Source organism: Leptopilina boulardi, unplaced genomic scaffold, assembly GCF_019393585.1.
Source record: "Leptopilina boulardi isolate dan_hultmark-lab unplaced genomic scaffold, ZJU_Lbou_2.1 LbouV2_165, whole genome shotgun sequence".
NCBI lineage: Eukaryota > Metazoa > Arthropoda > Insecta > Hymenoptera > Figitidae > Leptopilina > Leptopilina boulardi.
Genome location: NW_026137713.1, coordinates 2,516,486 through 2,528,828, shown reverse-complemented (window position 1 = coordinate 2,528,828; position 12,343 = coordinate 2,516,486). Strand labels below are relative to the sequence as shown.

The following is a 12,343-nucleotide window of genomic DNA, read 5'->3' as shown; positions in this document are numbered from 1 at the left end:
ATGCCTCCAGGTTATTCACATTCGCGCACAACTTGCCTCCATTTACCAGAGTTGACTATCGATATTTGCCATACCAACATTTTTATATATTCACAATATTAAAAAAAAAAATCTATAGATAAAAAAGAAAATTTACCTTTCTTTCAAAAAGAACAATATTATATTTTTAAAATCTAATGGATTAAAGAACAAAAATAGATAATAAATTTCATTCTAAAATTGCCAAATTCTTGTTGTATTTTTCAAATAAAAGAAAACTTTTTACATTTCTATTTCGTTTTTGTTTGCAATCGGGGAAATTGTTTTTCCTCTGAGCATATAATTCTCTCTCTCTCTCCCTCTTTTTTTGGGGTTCCTTTTTGGTTATCCGGACTTACACCCTCTTGAAAATAGCCCGGCGGCTATAGATATAATAGAGAATGAATGAATAAACTTGAAATTCACCAATGCATCACGAAACTTCTATATAGATGAGAATAATAATAATAATAATATGAATTCGGAGAGTTTGGACCATATCCCCCCGCCCCCTTCTCTCTTACTTTGTTCGAATTGTTTCGGCCATTGTTCATGGAGAACATGACAAAATTTACGACCGGATCGGCCACTAATGTCGCCATTGCTAATGTTTCCTAAACGACCATTTCATTATTACTATTATATAATATTCCTGCATATGTTCTCTGTCACTGTTCATTTATGACTTTATCAAATCATTGTAAAAATATTCACAACTTATTAAAAATGTTTGTTTTTTTCTAATTACTTGAACCCATTATCATAAATATACCAAATATTTTCTAAAACCATAAATTATCAAAATCAAAATATATATTAGGGGAATTAATCAAATTGAAAAATTGATAATAAAATTTTATTATGTTATTTCATTAAAGGAGAGATTGAAAGGATTTTTCCATTTGGCTAATGGACTTTTGCGTCAAATGGAAAATTGAAACAAGCAGGTGATATCGACATTCATATAATTCATGGATTGATTTAAAGAGTCAGGATGCTTTTTCCAACACTGTTACTATATTCTATACTATTGGATAGATCGAAATTGTGTCCCATGAGCCACACACATACACCTCATAAATGTTCATTTGTGATGATCCTTTTTTTCAGCTCCAGAATCCCTGGTAATTATACTTCGTGGCCCTTCATTAATACCCCTGGCAAACATGTCCATTTCATTTATCTGCAACATGAGTACGCTCTCTAAAAGTGATGTTGACACATCACCCAACATATTTCTCTCTTTATATAATATATGTATATGTATGGAATTTATATAAAATCCCTCATTAAAAACTCAATAAATATTTCTAATTGTTAAATTTCATAAAACATAAAGCAATTTTTTCCGGCCTTTTTTTTTATAAAAATTTCCGAAAAAAATTGATCGAGTGAGACATATATGGAGAGAAATCAACGAGAAAGAAGTTATCAGTCGACTGTGCGGTGAAAAAGCCATGGAGCAAAAAAAAATAAAAGAAGGATCGGGAAAGGGGATCAGTGAGCCGTTTTCATCGCGTGGCGCGTTTAGAACCGGATGTGACGCAAGACTGAACAGAATGATGCGACTTGTTCTGTCTCTCTCTCTCTCTTCGGAAAAGCTCGATTCAAAAAGCAACCTTTAGGAATGGCCCCTGGGCTATATATATATATGTAGAACCCCATTTCGTCATCAGTGATGAGAGACCTCGGACTTGGTTCATTCAGGCATGAAAATTCCACAACCCCTATAGTTGTTCAACTTTCCCCTACTGAAAATTGCCCCCCCCCCTTTTTTTTTCTGATAAAACCATCTTATCGACTTTAGTTTAATCGCGGGAGATCTATAAAGTTTGACGTCTCAATTCTTTTGTTCAAATATTTCTGTACTCTCTACATCTGAATTAGTCAAGAATAACTGATTGTTATAGTAAAATCTTGGCTGATTTTTTGTTTCAGCAATTAGCTAAAAATAACTAATTATTAGTAAAAAGTAAATAATTGTTAGTAAAAAGTAACTAATATTCAGTAGAAAAATATAACATAAATTATAGTCAAATTTGTCTATAATTTAATTAATTGACAAAAATTTTTAATTCTTTTGATATAACGTAAATGACTATATTTATAAATAATCAATGTTATATTTTATAAATTATATATTAAAATAAAAACATTCTTTTGTTTCAGGTAAGTGACATTGATCGATATTTTCATCTGGAAATTTTTTATGAGTCGAAAAGGAATATACTTACAAAATTTTAAGGTATGTTTATGCATTAATTATAATCAATTAATTTATAAAATGTCTTGTATTATTTTATTGATTAAAAGTAATAATAATAACTATAATAATATAATGGTAATTGTACAATAATAATAATAATAATATAAATAAATGATGCGCATATTCTTTCATAAATTTTTTATGGTTTGAAGACTGTGATTTAGCTGGTATAAAATAAAAGAATTCAAATATTTTATAAAAAATAGAATACATATAGGAAAGTAACTTTCGATCTGCGTTTTTATCTCGTAAATAAAAATTCTTTTAAAATAAGAATCACTTGCTTATGCGCATACAAAAATATCTGGCGCGCGAAGTTTTGTAAAAAGCTTTTTAAATGAATCCATTCGCAAATGTTGTGAAAGGATGCCAAAATTGAATTGAATGTGAAAAAGGATTGGAAAAAATAACATATATACGCGAATCTCATTAAAATCCACTGGCACTGCACTATGGCGATAAGTTTAAATATTATATCAAGTGCAAGCTTACATATTTTTATTTTTAAATAAAATTCCCATTAGATTCGAATTTCTTTTTTTCTATTGCAATATGTGTTCTTCGTATGATTAAAAAAAAAAAGCTTCGCCACTCTCACCGGCCTATTCTTTTTTTTGTTTGAAAAAAAAAAAATTCCTCGCTTGTGCCCCTCTCCCATTAAAGCCGTTTTTTTTTCTTCTCTTGGTAACGTATCTCTATCGATGATATTCAACATTCTTGTTCTATATATAACCGTAATAAAAAGCTTTTCTTTTGTTTGTTCCTCGGCTTACGTATTTTTATTGTTGTTAGCATCAATTCACTATATACTTGATTTGAAAAATAGAAATGTGTTGATTTTCAATTTTTTGTTCTCTGTCGAAATCATATATTTGTTGGATAAAATTCTGCTTTTCATATTCGTAAGTGAATATAAAAATTTCTATATATGCTTGAAAATTTCTGTTGGATTTTAATTCCGGTTCCGGTTTTGAAAATTGATTTTCTTTTTTTCTGGCTGAAGGGAGAATTAATTAGGGAATTTTGTATATATAAGATAAATAATGGTGGTAATATGAGCTAAGGAAGTAAATTGGATGAATGCTCTCGATTGCTCTTGTCTCAAAGTTAAGTAAGTTATATATATATATATATATATATATATATATTGCATCTGTATTATGCCCTGACGGGATCTTTCTTACCCCTTGTGTTTACTGTCAGTCATGGGTTCCTTTATATAATACATGAAGCGTTCAATCTTGAAAGTTCTTACCTTTGCCCTCCAACACCCTTTCGCACCCCCTCCTCCCCTCTCACCAATGTAATCTTATTTTCGAACCCAACTTTTCAGCCTCACTTCTTATCCGATAAGTAAACACAAAATTTCCCGAACAACCGCCCTAACTTTAGATATTGTACGGTTATTTCTGTGGTTTAAAACTTTAACTTCAATTTTCGAATATTTTTTCTTTTTCTTTTGCTGCTGCTAAATAGTGTTGTATTTTATTAAATATTTCTCAATTATTTATAAAATATTTATCAAATAATTTTTTTTTTTTTTGCTATATACTGTCAAGGAAAATTATTTCTTTATTCAAAATATTTTTTGGAATCATTTGGACAATGATTATTATATTTCCATCTCGAAATATACCTAACTATTTTTTGTTTCGTTTGAATATAAAAAAGAATGTTCATATGTATATGTAGTAACGAGCGCACAGCAACAGAAGTAATAGTAATGGATTTTGAACATTTGGCTTGTTTCCAAAAGCCGTCAGAGAGAGAGAGAGAGAGAAAGAGACGAATTAAGACACCTGTAAATTACAAATAAAAAAATATGTGATTTAAAAGAGGAAAATTGGACTATACAATTTTGAGAACGATTTTTTTTATAGGTTTTGCCTTTGTAAAATAACTATATATATGAAATTAAAAACTGCCTTTGACTCGGCTTAAAAATATTGATCAGAAAAAAATTTATATAATCTCGATCACTTATTTCTATTTGATTTTATTTATTTATTTTTTTATTTATTTTTCTTTTTATTTATTTTTTTTATGAAATTCAAATTAATTTTAGTGATCAATTTAACGATGATTAAAAATATAAAATGTTGAATGTGATATTTTAACAACAGATATTGGAAATTCTATTTTTATCCTTTATTTCATATATATTTTATACAAGATTCTCATAGAAATTAGCAATGTGATCTTATTGGCATTGGGTGGTATTTTATATATATTTATAAATATAATATGTGACTGTGATTACACAAATTTTATTTTGCAATTTCCTGTCAAGTTCCCTTCTTTTTACCGGAAATTTTGACCCAGAATTTAATAAATCTTTCTTTCTCTTCATCTCTCTCTTTCGAATGCTTTAGAAACAGATAATAAATAACAATATGAGATTTTTTCATCGGAAAGAAAAAAGTAAAATATATTTTTTAATTCGTCAATTTATTTCTTATTTCCTTGAATTTTTTTTATTTTTAAAATTAAATTTATAACAACGTCTATTTTTGCATTAGTTTTTTCTTTACAAAATAGTTATATATTATTTTGTAAATATTTTGGTACAAAATAGGAAAAAAAAAATATTTGCGGAATGCGATATTAATGTTCATTTGTTCCAATTAACAAATTATCGTTGGCCATTGACTGTTAATTAAACATGAAACTGATTTCTCTTATGTAATCTCAATTCTCTGAATTCGAATAACAAACAAATATTAATACATAAAATTTATTACTATTAAAATAAAATTTTATCTCGTTTTACTGTATGAAAATTTTGCTCTAAACTTCCGTAATATTTATAAAAATAATTTTTTTCCTTTTGTAAAATGTAGAAATGTAGAATAAATAAAGTGTAGAAGAATTTAAAAAGAAAATATTTAAATTAAAGTGTTAATTGATGAAGTCGATGTTGCATTAGATTCATAAGATCAGGTTAGGCCAGGTCGAGAGTCGATGTCAATGTTCGTTCCAGGCATAAATTTTATTATCGTTCAGTACATTGTCATCATCAAAATGCTTATTATTATTATTTTTATTATTAGTCTCCGTAATAATCTTCGAACAATTCGAATAAAGTAAGTTGCGCCTCTCGTAGATAATCTACCAACATTCACTAATGAATCAACTGTAGATAAAGCAGAATCTTTAGGTAGGGTCGGTAAATCCATTGCAGAACAGATAAATTTAAAATATTGTTATCAAATGATATCAGGAATTAAAGTATCACCAAAAAAAAAGAGGAATTACAAATTTTAATTATAATTATAAATATAATTTTAATTATAATTAAAAATTTATTTGATTCAAATAATTTGACTATTATTAAATAAATATATATTTCAATCAAATAGTAATTATTATTTAAGTCAAAGATATTTATTTTAAATACAGAAATTATTGATTTGAAAACAGTTTTATTTGAATAAAATAAAATTTATTTGATTAAAATAAAAAATTGATTGTTTGAAATAAATATATATTTATTTCACAGAAAATTAAAAGGCATTAAAATAAGCTGCAACGCTTCTTATTTTAATCCAATTTTGCTTATTTTAATACCAAAATGGATTAAAATAAGCAAAATTGGATAAAAATAAGAAGCGTTGCAGCTTATTTTAATGCCTTTTAATTTTCTGTGTTGATAATAGTGAATTATTATTCAATCATAATATGATAATAATAGTCAAGCGATTTTTTTTTCAAAATGTTAGAAGTTTCAGAAGGGGAGAATTTAAAAATTTCACACAGCTTTTAAGAAAATTTATTAGAAGTCTAGAGAAAAAAATAGCTCATTCGCTTTTTTAAGAGAGGAAGGGTCGAAAACCGAAGCGTGACTGCAAAAAAAAAAAAAAGGATAAAAATAGATTGTCGCTTTGCGGACAAATTGAAATGTCGCCTCAAATGACTTTGCTATTCGTAAAAAAAAACCCGTTCTCGATATGGTGGAGCAACTTGTTTGCGGTGAGCTTTCTCTCAAATTTTGCAATATTTTGCACCTTCTTGATTGCGGGTTTAACATCTTTTTCGTATTTGTGCGTTTGTCAATTCAAATTAGTAGAAATGACAGTTTTCACACCTTTTCATCTATCTACTGTTTGAGAAAATGATTCTTTAACGGATTTTTTTTAAAATCTTTTTTTTCTCTCCATATTCCTTTACAAGGAGAATTTTATTTTGGTTTTAAAAATTTGTATTTTAATAATTTAAAAAAATAATACATTATTAATTTTAAAAATAGTACATTTTTATTGCAAACTTCGATTTTGTAAGATTTTCCTCTTATTTCCGCCTGGTCTTATTAAATATCTAGAGACCCCCCGATGGACCAGTTAAAAACTTTTCTTGAATTCTGATTGGACTTGGAAAAGCTGAATAATAAAACTTTTCCTCGAGTAGCGAAAGTTTATATATATATATATTCTCTATCTCTATATCTTTTTGCTCTCGTAATTCATGGTTTTTATGAGTTTTCCTTGGCGAAACTTCTCTTCCCATCCGCCTTTTTTTTTTTTATCTCGCGAACATTCATAAGGAGGATGACCATTGGAAAGTTTAAAGAAATTTAACGATGTCGAGTGAGAAAAAATTGTTGAATACTTATGAGAAGAAGGTGAAAATAGAGTTAGATTTTTTTAAAGGATTGGAACGATAGATATTGAAACAAAATTTTCTGTTTATTTCTTTTGCAACATTTAAAAAATGTTTACAATTTATAATATCAATTAATTTAAATATTATTTAAATAACAACATTTTTGTAATAAAAATAAATTCTTGAAAATAATTTTTATTAACGCTGGGGTGCTTCGAACGCAGGAAGTAACTCTCGTTTTTAAACACGCCTTAACGACTCCAGCCAACGGAAATTCTTGCGGTAAAAATGAATAAAATGTAAGAATTTATAATTATTTAATAATATAATTAAAATAAATATAAAACAATTATTGTTTTTGATTTTAAAAAATTATAATTTTTGAAAACTTTTGTTTATGGGGAAAAACTGTGAAAATATTATTGCTTAAAAAAATGACAATTAAAATGCAAAATTCGAAGAGTAGGTTAGAATGTCACGTGCGATTCGCTTTATGCATATATTTACAAGTATACGAAACAGCATACCAAGAAGTTTTATGGTGTCATTCAACATTCTACGATTCTCTATATATAGTAAATGTGTGTGTATTCTTTTTTTTTCGTTTTTGTGAGGATATAACGGACGACACGAGAATAGTATATATATAACGGAGTGTGTATTGTGCTTTTCGAGGCCGACTGGACTGGACTTTAGACATGTCCTTGTCCCTAGTTAGCACTCTATATAATTTTTTTTTCCCCTCTTTTTAACCATATTTTTCTCTCTCGCTGTATATAATAAAATCTGTATGGTGTAATTTGCGTATTTCAAACGTCACTTCATTTTCTAGCCTTATTCACACGCACTTTCAATCACAAAGAGTTGCAAACGTATATAATTTCTCAAGGCTTCTCAAGGTACTTTCATTCAGTTTCCTTTGAAAAAAAAAAAAAAAATCATATTTACTTTCCATGACAGACAAATTTTAGGTTTCACGATTTTGTAATTGATAATAATGAATGATTTGTAAATTAGAAGTTGTATGTCTCTTAGAAAGATTCGAAAAAAAATGTCTAAAAATAGGTTTTTTATGTCAAATATTCCCGTGCTCTATTTAAAACGGGGCTTTGGTCAGGTTTCAATATTTGAATATTTGTGAATAGTTTTTAATATTTTGTAAAAAAAAAAATATTAAAAAAAAATTAACAGGAATTTTTATACTAGTGTTTTAATAATTTTTTTTTATTATTGTAACAGCCTTGTATACTGCTCAGTTTCTATAGGAACCCATTTTTGAGTTAGGAAAAGCCCATATATTTCACTTTCTTATAACTTTTTTTGTGAATTAAAAAAATTAATCAACCTTTTATAACGGTGAAAAAATATATTTTGTTTTTAAATCCATAGAAGCGACGAAAAACCCCTTGCGGAATTGTATACGAGCTTTGATTTAAATTAATGGCCGCGGTCTCTTTTTCTACTTATATAATTAACTAATGTCTGACATCAGATTTAACATGAAGCGCAGTGGAAAGAGTCGCTCTTGGTCAGACACACACACGCAGCAGTGAAAAACGCCCGGTAAAAGACGAATAGGTAGTGTACATTTATATATATATATAGAAAAACAAAGAGAATTGTATATAGGAAGAAGAATGTAACCGCACAGTCACGGTTTATGCGCTTCGTAGCGCGTTTAAACAAGTTTGATGTGAAAAAAATCCTCATAAAATGAATCATATATACATGGATTTTATGTTTTGCATAAAATAGGTAATTTTCGAAAAAAAAGAAACATTTTTGAATATATCTTTCAGCTTAGAGGTATTCGTGTAATGTAATTCTGTTTTTTCTATCTGTATGTAATAAAATTGTCATAAATATATATATAGTCGTAATCGGACGAAAAAAAAATTCGCAGATGTCGACCTCAAATATTAAATTTTCAAATTGATTTTTCGATTCCAACGTCTGCCGTTTCATTTCCTCTGACATCTTTCTATTGAGTTTTTCCTTTTTTTATATTAGAGAATGTTTTGCACTTGTATTACCAAAAAATTGCGAGAGTTCACTATTGGTAACACTATCGCGCCAGTAGTCGATTTCGAAAATCTTATTCAACTTTCTTCAGTATGAAAAAAGGATAAACTTTTTTTTTTTTTATTCTTAACGATACTTTTAAAGAGAAGACGTCAAGTTCAACGATTCGACCTCGTTATTTTTTTTCTAAGTCAAACAACAGAGGAGAGAATTTTTCGGCTATTTTCGACATCAAAGTTCCCCTATTTTGTCTTACAGGCAAATGTGTCTGGCAAATTTCTTCATTTTCTATTTTCTTTTTTTTGGGGGTTTTTCTTTTTTTGGAGGAACTTCGAACTAGTGACTACTGAATAAGCTAATCACCCATGAAAATGTTTTACATTTTGTGAAGCATGCTTCTTGGTTTTTTTTTGTCGTATTATAGGTTCTTTTTTTTCTACTTCCGCTTTTTTCAAATGTGGTGACATTTAAAGAAGTGATGATGCATTCTGTTTTAAAGCACGTGTGTTCATTTTTAATATGTTTAAAATAGATTTCATATTTCTTAGTCAAAAATTTTCATATATTCATAGTTTTTTAGATTGAAGTGTTTTGGTAAATTATATCTTAAATAATAATTATTTTAAAATATTTTTATGATAATAGAATCAAATAAATTTTTTTTTCAGTGTAGAGCTTAGAGTAATGCATAATTTTATGTTAAAAAATTTAATTATTTAATTATTAATTGAATTTAATTAGTTATTTAATGTTTATTTTATAAATTAATAAATTTATCTATAAAATAATAAACATAAAAGCACTTATATGGTAGCGTATATATTGTAAAGCTGCGAGAGAAGGTGATAACTTGTAGACTTTGATGACGGATCGTTTGCAATAAACTTATACAGTGAATGTAATTCCTCTTATTCTCTCGGAGAGTTGATTCTCGAGAGTTCGCGATATTTATTTTTGTAGTCAGTGTTCGAATCGTTAAAATAGGCTCTGTTTTGATTGACCCAATTTTGACTAAAATAGCGATAGATCAAATATTCCAATTTTAATTCATCGCGATCTATTATTATAAAAAAAAAAATTATCAAAAATTTTATTGTTAAAAAATTATAAAAAATTAAACAAAAATTATTTACAAATAAAATAAAATCTTTGCAATTGTAAATATTAAATAAATTTCTTGAATTTTTTAACTTTCAATTATATTCATAAAAACTTATTCGCGATTATTATTGAGCTATTTTATAATTAAATTCTTTTAATGAATTAAACGATTGCTGGAGGCTATAAAATTAATCTGTTTATGAATATTATTAAAAAGAACTTTAAGGGAAAAAATTTAATAATATTTTGTTGAAATATATTATACACGCTTCAGTTGAAAATTCCTTGCGTTTTATTATATATTAATTCGCGTTGGTTTTTGTATTGGATTAATTAAAAACAAAAATTCATTTATATTTGTGAATATTAACAATATTTCACCTTTATTGAATGAGTACAATAAAGAATCTATTTAATTTCATATAAAAAATATTAAGCCAATTAGAGGGAAATTTTATCTTTTATTGTTAACGAAATATTTGAAAAATTTCAATTTATAGTTCATATATTAAATTAATTAATTATATTAAATTTATATTTATCATTTTTTTAATAAAATACTTAATATTAGAAATTACAAATTTTTTGTTGTTGCGTTAACTATATTGACTAAAAGTTCCTTTTATGACCTTAAAAAATGTTTTTATTTAATACAAATAAAATTGAACAGCTCGCAAAAACGGTTTTATTTTATTAAAATCAAAATCGACAATAATTAAAACTGTTTTTTTTAATAATTCTGTACTGAATTTACAGTCTAGTTCGGCATGTTCCGTGATTCTTCGTTTGCCGGTCGGTCGCTGACATTGTATCATGCCGACAGTTTGCGACAAGCATTCACCGCGTGCACGTCTCATGGGAAGTGCGCTTTTTCGCGAGAAAAAATGTGAAAATTAACAAAAATTTTTTTTTAATAAATTAAAAGGTGATTGAAGAATTTTTTTTTCTTCTAAAAAAAAAATTTTTCTTTTTTTCCTTTATTGACAAAAATGTGCATTTTGTGATAGTTGTCAAATATTTCTTGTTCAATATAATAATGATTTTTAGCAAGAAAATATATTCGTTTTTTTTTTGCTATATTATTTTAATATTTTAATTTTTTTTTTAATTTAAAAATTTTTTAAATTCTTGGTTTCTAGATTTAGGAGCAATCATGTTAAAGTTTGTGTATAAAATAGGATTTTTATCAGTACCAAAGAAAATTTATTTGAAATAAATAAATTTTATTTGCAATAAATAATTTTTGAAACATAATTGTTATTTTAAGTGAAATTGTTTTATCTAGTTGAAATAAATTCAATTTATTTCGAATGAAAAAATAATTCTCTAGGTGTAAATAATAATTGGTATAGAAAGTTTGAGACAGGAATTAATAAATCAGTGCCGAGGAATTTGGAAAAAAATATTAACGGAAGTTTTTATATATAGAGTATAGGTATGTGGGATGAAAAATGGTTTCTTGATGTGAGAGTAGGTGAAATTTTCCTTCATGGAAGCAATGGAATATTGTCAATATTTTTTTTCTCTTTGAATTGTTCATGATTGGTTGTGATCAATGTTGCGTGATTAAAGATTATTTTCTTCATCGTTATATAGAAATTATCTGAAATCTATTAACTTGGAGTGTAAATATATATTTTCGCTATACATAAGGATCAATTACTGTGATTTTCTCTGAGACTTTCTTCTTTCTTGATCCTGCGAACTATTAATATTTTCTATAATTTTTTTTGCATGTTTTACACGATTTATAGGTTTAGATTTTTCTTGAATTTTTTTATCATCTGAAAATAAAATTGAAATTCTCATTTAAGAAGGATTTAACATCTTTTATTGTTGCAGTTGGAATTTGTTTAATAATTTTTTTTATTTTATATAAACTTTATTCTACTTCGAATTTTTTTTTCTATTTTAAATCTAATTTTTTGTATATGTAAAAATTGGCAAAAAAAAAAAAGAAATTCCCGCATAATTAAAAATTGTGAGGTATTATATGTTAATATTGGTGGTGGTCGTCGTTTCCACTACTATGTTTATCGTGTAAAACGTAAAACGCTTGATTGAAGATACAATACACACAGACTGCAAATAGAAAGGTGCCTCGGGCTTATTTTGTAAACCTAACGGGTTCCTCTTCTCGATTCGACTTTTGCAGCGAAAGGTTCCTTTAAAACTATATAAATATAGAATACTTTGCTTTCATATTCGATTAGTTACTCTACATTATAAAATATTATTCTCTCCCTCTTCTTTTGAAATCAATGTTGCATTTTTGTTTGCTTCCCGCATTTTTTTTTTTTGCGATTTTAATTTTCACTCATGCGGAAATACAGTGGC

At 26.8% G+C, this 12,343-nt stretch overlaps 1 protein-coding gene across 6 annotated transcripts in view; it reads left to right on the top strand.

Annotated features, from left to right (window-relative positions):
- LOC127277340 (disabled homolog 2-interacting protein) overlaps window positions 1-12,343 on the top strand; it is a 218,779-nt gene that overhangs the window by 77,323 nt on the left and 129,113 nt on the right. For 3 of the 6 annotated variants that reach the window (XM_051298403.1, XM_051298397.1, XM_051298396.1), the window contains exon 1: window positions 10,837-10,931. The exons of the other annotated variants lie outside the window; for them this stretch is intronic. The gene's annotated coding sequence lies outside the window, so the exon portion shown is untranslated. Of the gene's footprint in view, window positions 1-10,836; window positions 10,932-12,343 lie in introns of those variants that run through there. 6 annotated transcript variants of the gene reach the window in all.